This window comes from Arvicanthis niloticus, chromosome 2 (assembly GCF_011762505.2).
Source record: "Arvicanthis niloticus isolate mArvNil1 chromosome 2, mArvNil1.pat.X, whole genome shotgun sequence".
NCBI lineage: Eukaryota > Metazoa > Chordata > Mammalia > Rodentia > Muridae > Arvicanthis > Arvicanthis niloticus.
This window is the reverse complement of record NC_047659.1, coordinates 102,106,805-102,114,863: the sequence shown is the minus strand read 5'-3', so window position 1 is coordinate 102,114,863 and position 8,059 is coordinate 102,106,805. Positions and strand designations below refer to the sequence as shown.

The following is an 8,059-nucleotide window of genomic DNA, read 5'->3' as shown; positions in this document are numbered from 1 at the left end:
CAATTCCTTGAATAAGAGACCAAGAATATGAAAGCATTGTACCCTAACTTTGGGTACTGATCTGCCTTAGCCTATGTGCCAAGGTGACAGAATTAGGTAGCACTTTAAGCTGGCAACAGCACAGCAGGGATCCTGGGAGCAGAGGGAGAAGGGAGAGGGGAGAGAAGGGAAGGGAAGGAGGTGGAGGGGGGGGTGAAGAGAAGGGAGATAGCTCACAGGTGTGGCCTGATTTGGGGAGAGAGGAAGTTGGTAGAGGGCCTGCGGTAAAACATTCACTGAGTCCTTCTTACTTCCCCTTTCCTAGGAGACTATGGTTTACTACAGCAGGAGGAATGGGCTGGTAGGCACTTTCCATGAAGAGTTAAGCCACAAACTAGTTATGGTTTTTGAGAAAGATCTAAGTGGGGAGGAGGAAGGGATACCTCACAGGCAAATGGGAAGTTAAGGGAGGCCTGAGGTGCAGAACCCACACCCGCTGCTAATAAGTTTTAGCAGTGGTAGCTATGAGAACTCCTGTATGCTTTCACTGATCGGCTAGAGCTTAGATCCTTGCTCTTACAAGACGGGCTCAGTGCCTCCAAATCCTGAGTCAGTTTGTCTGCAGTGTAGAACAGGAGCTGGGGGTCGAGAGTAAGAGTAGATGTAATTAAATAAAGGACACACTGTTTCTTATCCTCCCACTGTCTGTACAAGCACGGGGTCTGCAGCAGGTGGAATATCTAACAAGGTGTACCTCACCTTTGAGGACTCTTGGACCGGATGCCACGAGAAGCGATGCTTTACTCTTTTTGTTTTGTTTTGTTTTTCCGAAACAGAGTTTCTCTGTGTAGCCCTGGCTGTCCTGGAACTCACTCTGTAGACCAGGCTGGCCTCGAACTCAGAAATCTGCCTGCCTCTGCCTCCCAAGTGCTGAGATTAAAGGCGTGCGCCACTACTGCCCGGCTACTCTTTTAACTCTTAATTATGTCCACATACACGGAAAACACTACACAGCTGAGAAGATATGAACGTTATAGCCAGGCATCATGAATCAATCCTATAGAACAGCCAGTAGCATAAGCCAGAGGAACGCCGCGCCTGCGCACTGCCGACAATGAAGCCGCGCGCCCTCAGCGAGGAGGCGGGACTTGCCCGGGCATCCGGGTCCCACACCCCGCCCCCGCGGCATGAATGAGAGGCGCGGCGCCCGCCCCTCCCCCGCCGGGCCCGCCCCTCGCTGGGGCCGCGTCTAAGCAGTCGCTATCGCCAGCTCAGCGGCTCGGACTCACGGACGCGGCTCGCTAGCAGTTCGCCGCTCGAAAGCTGACTCCGGGCGCCGCCGCCCGCACGCCCGCTGCCCGCCACCCGGGTGAGTGAGGGGAGGGCCAGGACTGAGGGCCGTGCGGCTGCGGCTGCGGCTGCGGCTGAAGCGCAGGCTGCGCAGGTCCGGCTCTGAGATGCTGAGGGCAGTGCGCCGGCCTCGCACCCCCTCCGAGACCGGGGGGCCACGGGGCAGTGCCTATACACCGGCACAAAGGGCAGCGCGGGCTGTCACCCGGAGGTCACCTCGGGCTGGGCCCGGGCGGGGGAGGCGGGATGGGCGGAGGATGGAGGAGCTGCTGCCACTGCGTCGGTGGTGGAGACCGACGCGCGTCTCGGGGGTGCAGAGTGGCAGTGGTTTTCTGGTCCCGAGCCACTCCTTCTTTTGTGGTGCTCTTCTCGTGCCTAGTTGTCACACTGTGCAAGGCACACTGAGACCTCGCTGGTTGGCTTATTTATTAATGAAAGTCATATGGCGGCCTCATCATTTGTGGGTGGGGGGCGTGCGTGCACCCACTGGCCGGAGAATTAATGACCCTGCTTTGTTTCCGGAGACCCAAGGGGTGTGTGTCCTGTGAAATGAGACGGTCTGACACCGTCTTAAAAGGGCAGAAGGAAAAGAAGTGTAAAGATAACGTCATCTTTACCCCTTCCTCTCTGGTGTTATTTCAGATAACAGTTTTTGGTTTTTGTTTTTTTGTTTTTTTTGGTGTTTCGTTGTTTCTTCTTGTAAAACCAGTGGGTCTGTTCACTGAAAGTGTGAGTCTGCATTCTTATGTCTCTGTATATTTAGAATACTTTGCTTTTAGGATTAATGGTGACATATTTACGTATTGGGGGTACGCAGTATCCTGAACACTGCTTTCTGGGCTTAGTTCATTGATAATAGGTCTTTGTGCTTCTGTACCTATCTATAGGAATATTCCCAATATATCTAGGGCACTGCTCTCCCCACTCTTCCGTACAGGCAGATTATGTTTCTTGCCTTTCTGCTTTAATAAGAGGTGGTCTAGCAGGTTTTTTCCACCTTCTTGTCTGTCCGGTCGTCGCCCTCCCCGCCCCCGCCCCCGCCCCGCACCCCTTAATGCTTTGGCAAAGGGTATTACCTAAATATTACCCTGGTATGCACGCTGGCTTTGATCTGAATTTTCGTGTGTTTGGTTGTGCAGCCTAGCTGAACAGATCATCTTACATGACTTATCAGAAAACACCCCCCTTTTTTTCCTCCATTGTTTGTCTTCATCCTCCTCGGTTTCCCCACTTCTCCTTCCCCAAAGAGGGTAGGAAGCACTGCTGGGTTCCATAGGCTTTAACTGGATAGGATGGCCTGTCTGTTGTTCACTTAGCCAGTTAAAAAGAGGTAATTAAGATAGGCAGGTGTGGTCACAAATGCCCGTCACATTACTTGGAAGGAAGAGGCAGTAGGATCTCTGTGGTTACTTGGAAGGAAGAGGCAGTAGGATCTCTGTGGTTTCAAGGCCAGTCTGATTTACATAGGAATTTCTAGGCCTTAACACAGAATGAGACCTTGTCTCAATAAACAACAAACTTTTCCTTATTACCTTGTTTTAAACAAGATTATTTGAATTTTAGAAGTTAGTTATTACACTAGTTGGATGACATTTTTGTTTCTTTTTTACCCTTCTAATTTTGTGGAGTGAAAAAGCACATTTCTGAAATATTTTTGTTATGATCTTTTGATTCAAAATAGTGGTGGTGGAAAAAAAAATCGAGTTTATATATGAATAATTGAGTGGGTTCAGTTTTCTTTAAGATTCTCTTCAAGATTACTTATTTTTGAGTCACATATATTTTCATTCCTAGTAAAATTTCAGTACAAAATGACATGTAAACCTCCACAACATCTGTTTATGTATAGACTCTCTGCTTGAAACATTTGCATTTAATTTGAAGGAAAATTTCCACTGGTTGGATAACAATCCATTATTCTTAATGAAATTATTGCTTTATGCATCTTTCTGTGGGTCACAACCCAATATGGGATTGCATAACTGTGGGAGTCACAAACATTAGCAGTCAAAAATTTCTGAATGTTCAGTGATCAGAAATTATTTCAAGGGACCAGACAGGAAGTACTTGCTTAGCATGCACAGCATTCTGAGTTTGGTCCCCTGGATGGAATTAACTAGATTTGGTGGCCCATACCTGTAATACATCTCCCTTTGGGAGACTGGCTCTATAGTGAGTTACAAGATGCAAGAGCCCTGCTAAAAAAATAATAATTCACTATCAAATGCATAATGGATTCGTAACGTGCTGGCATTGCTACTGGTGTGAACACAGGACTTCACTGCAGCCTTGCTTCAGTAGGCCTGGTACCCCATGTGCTGCTGTACTCTATGCACGCTGCCAGGTAGTGAGTGCCACCTGAGTAGCCTCAGTTCAGGTTCTAGGCCTTTGTCCCTTACAATCACAGTGGGTTTGTTTTTGTTTTCTTCTGAACATAGAATGTTTTATGATCTTATAGAAACATTAAAAGCTGGGTGTGTGGTAGACATCTTTAATCTCTGCACTTAGTAGGCAGACATAGGTGGACCTCTTTGAGTTCCAGGGCAGCTAGAACTACATAATACAAACCCATCTCAAACAAACAAAATCCATAATGGCTTAATAAAGAAAAAAAAAAAAGGCTTAATATTTTCCCACTGTCATTCCTCTCAGCATGTAAGTACAACATTACTATATCTGGGGCTGAAGAGGTTACTCAGTGACTATGAGTACATCTCCGGCACGTAAGGTTACATACCCACACAGACTGCTGCTCCATGCCTTTAATCTCAGCAAAGGTCTACCTGGTCTACAGAGGGAGTTCCAGGACAGCCAAGGCTACACAGAGAAACCCTGTCTCCAAAAACTAAGCGAAACCAAAACAACAACAAAACCTTAAAGAGAAAAATATGGATTGTATTGAGTCTCTCTCTCTCTCTCTCTCTCTCTCTCTCTCTCTCTCTCTCTCTCCCTCCCTCTCTCCCTCCCTCCCACCCTCTCTGTCTCTCTCTTTCTCTCTCTCTCTTTCTTTCTTTCTTTCTTTCTTTCTTTCCTTCTCTCTTCTTTCTTACTTTTTTTTTTTTTGAGATCTATCTCACAGCATAGACCTCATAGAGATCTATCTCTCTGCCTCTATCAACCAAGTGGTGGATTAAAGGCATCCACAACCATACCTGGCTTGAAGTGACAATTAAAAAAAAAAAAAATCAAATATTCAGGAAGCAGTGACAGGCAGATAGATTTCTGTGAGTTCAAAGCCAGCCTGGTCTACATAGTAAGTTTCAGGCCTGTCAGGGTTACATAGTGAGATCCTCTCTCAAAACAAAAGCTGTTTGAGTTGCTAACTTGAATTTCATCCAAAAAGAAATATATTATTTGAATTTTAGCTTGGCCTTAGATTTCCAACAACTTCAGACTTCGTTAGTTATTTTTCTCATTGTTCTGACAGAATACCTGACAAAAACGACTTCAGGGAAAGGGCTGGTTGGCTGCCCACTTGAGGGTATCATGGTAGGGAGGCCCAAGGCGGTAGGTAAGGCTGCTGGTTGCATGTGTCTTGCTGAGAAGCAGAGAGAGGGACCCAGGATGTTCAGTTCACTTCCAGCTTGTGGGGCACTCCCATTCACAATCAGGCTCTTTTAAATTATTTTTCAAAATTAGTGTTTTCCTGTCTTATGTGTTTTGGTTGTTTTCCTTGGAAGTTTGAGTGCTTGCCTGGTACCAGAGCCTCAGATCTTCTGGAACTGGTGTAGCAGGCAGTTGTGAGCTGCCATGTGGGAGCTGGGAATTGAACCCCAGTGCTTTTAACTGCTGGGCTATTTTTCAGCCTGGTCCTTCCTCTTCAGTCCAACCTTATGGGCAGGGCACACCTTTTTTTTTTTTTTTTTTTTTTTTTTTTTTGGTTTTTCGAGACAGGGTTTCTCTGTTTAGCCTTGGCTGTCCTGGAACTCACTTGGTAGACCAGGTTGGCCTCGAACTCAGAAATCCGCCTGCCTCTGCCTCCCAAGTGCTGGGATTAAAGGCATGAGCCACCACCGCCCGGCTAGGGCACACCTTTATAGACACATCCAGAAAGTGTGTTTTCATGATGATTCTAAGACCCATTGAGTTGAAAGTCAACATGAACCATCATAGATTCTAAGCATCTTCCATTTTGTACTGTGTATTTATATAAAGCAGCATGTCAACACTGATATTATAAAATCCAAACATCAACCACCTCTGAAAATGATGATGCTCTGTGCAGTGTCAGAGCAGACCCATGTCAACATACAAATTTGCCCTTGTCTTTAATTAGTGGTGTTAATTATGTATACCAAAGAGTTGTTTTAAAATAAAATTCTTCTAAATTTATTATCAGTAAATGTTTGATTTCATTTTAAACTAGCTTTGTGTCTATTTTCCTGAGGTCACATAAAACATTTTTTCAGGTAAAAGGGGATGCAAATGGAAAAATGGCCCTGCCTTGGATGACTAAGTTTCTCTTTAAAGACTAAGTTTCTCTTTAAATTAGTAAAGGCTAACTTTTATACTTTGATTGGCTTGGGTTTTACAATGTAGAATAATTTTTTTTTTTTTTTTTCTGAGACAGGGTTTCTCTGTCTAGCGTTGGCTCCTGGAACTCGATAGACCAGGCTAGCCTCCAACTTAGAGATCCACCTGCCTCTGCCTCCTGTGTTCTGGGATTAAAGTTGTGTACCACTACACCTGGATGAACTTTAATTTTCTTTTGTTCTTGTTTTTTGACAGGACTTCTCAGCATAGCTTTGACTGTCCTGGAAGTAGCTCTGTAGACCAGGCTAGCCTCTGCCTCCTGAGTGCTGGAACTAAAGGCATGTGCCACCACCGCCTGGCAGAACTTTTAAATTTTAAATCTCAATCTCTCTCTCTCTCTCTCTCTCTCTCTTCCTCTCTCTCCTTCTCTCTCTCTCTAAGGCCGTAAAAGTTAGAGGACCTCAGCCTTCCTCTCAGCAGCTCTGTCCTTGGGTCTCCTGTTGTGTCTTTCTCACATCAAAGAGCGCCCTCCTCCTCCCTCTTTCTCTCTTGTGTCCTTCACCACTCATAGTTCCTGAATTTGTGCCCTCTCTCCTGCATCATTAACTTTACACAGGTCTCTCCATGTCAGCACGTAGGCATGCTCTCCCTTTCATCTTTACAAACAGAATGCCAAACGTAATGAACTTTGGTTACCTGCCATCAATCCCTCCTGTGTCCCTGAGAGTTAAACGTCTCAGGTGAAAAACACATACTTTCACCTGTCTCCTCCAGTAGCACCTGCCATCCCTGACTGCTGTTGTTGATTCTAGCCCTAATAGAATACCCGGGACAAGAACCTTATCTGCTCTGAAGTTCAAGAGCCTACAGGATATATGAGCAGAAGGCACAGCCAACATTTTTAGTCTAGCCAGGTAGCTCTTGACTTTTAATTTTTCTAAGAAGAAAATCATTTCATTGTTGTTTTTATTCCTTTTTTTTCTACACTTAAGAGTTAAAAAGTTAAGCCTGCCCTGTCTCGAACAACCAACCAACCAAACAAACAAAAAGTTAAGCCTGATGTGAGAGTACATGCCTTTAAATCCAGAACTCAGCCTGGAGATATATATATATACACACACACACACACACACACACATACACACACACACACATACACACACACACACACAGAGCGAGTTCCAGAAAAGAGAAACTTTGTCTCATAAAAAAAAAAAAGTTAAAATGTCATAATAATTATATTGATATTTTCCCCTATGATACATTTCTCCTATGTTAGCATTCTTGGTCCTGGACTCTGGCATCAGACCGGTTAGAACTCAGTTCTCTCTCTTTACTTTTTAACATGTGACATGTCAAAGTTTTAGTTTATTTTTTGAGATGAGGGGGTCTCACTATGTAACTTCAAACTTGAGGTTCCCCTCCTCATACCCTGAGAGCCAGGATGACTAGTGTGTTCCACCACACCCAGGTTGGGAAGTTTCTTAACCCCTCAGTTTCTTCATTTGTATGATGAAAAGAATAGTACGCACATACTCTGTTTATTTGTCCTGTGGCCAAATGGGATAATGAAAAAAAATACTCATTTTGGTACTTGAAATGGAAGTGAACTCAGTGAAAAATTGTTATACCTTTCTTCAGTTTAAACTTCATTTTAACATAATATTTTAATACTTAAAAATCACATCTATTTTTGTATGGCTGGTATACCTATACCATGGGGCATGTGTGGAGGTCAACAGAAATCTATTCTTTATTATCATGTGGGCCAAGGGATTGAACTTAGGCCATCAGGCTTGGAGGCAGACACCTTGCCTTCTTAACCATCTCTTTAATATTTTTGTTTAAAATACTTATATCCTTCTAAGATATATTAGTCATAAATATGACCTGTTTTTCTTCCTTTCTCCTCTTTTTCCAGCAACCCTCCAATTTCTTGCCTGTCTATTCCCTGGATTGTGCCATGTGATAAGTTAATAAAATGATCTACAGTTGACACATGAGCAGCTTATAGCACTTCGTAGTAGTTTGATCAATTGGTAAATCATTTTGATCATTTGATAAAATAGCTTAATTTTGAGGGCTGGAGTGAGATACCCAGCACCCACTTGGCAGCTCACAACTGTCTGTAACTCTAGTTCCCAGAGATCTGGCACCTCACAGATACACTTGCAGGAAAAACACCAATGCCCATAAAAATAAATCTGAAAAAAAAAAATTTAATATGAGCCAGGTAACGTTTATTTGACTTGCTCCA

General features: G+C 44.2%; 1 protein-coding gene across 1 annotated transcript in view; it reads left to right on the top strand.

Annotated features, from left to right (window-relative positions):
• Positions 1-1,166: 1,166 nt before the first annotated feature.
• Rnf24 (ring finger protein 24) overlaps positions 1,167-8,059 on the top strand; it is a 52,452-nt gene continuing 45,559 nt past the window's right edge. Inside the window, exon 1 of the mRNA XM_034493752.2 lies at positions 1,167-1,348. The gene's annotated coding sequence lies outside the window, so the exon portion shown is untranslated. The remainder of the gene's footprint in view (positions 1,349-8,059) is intronic.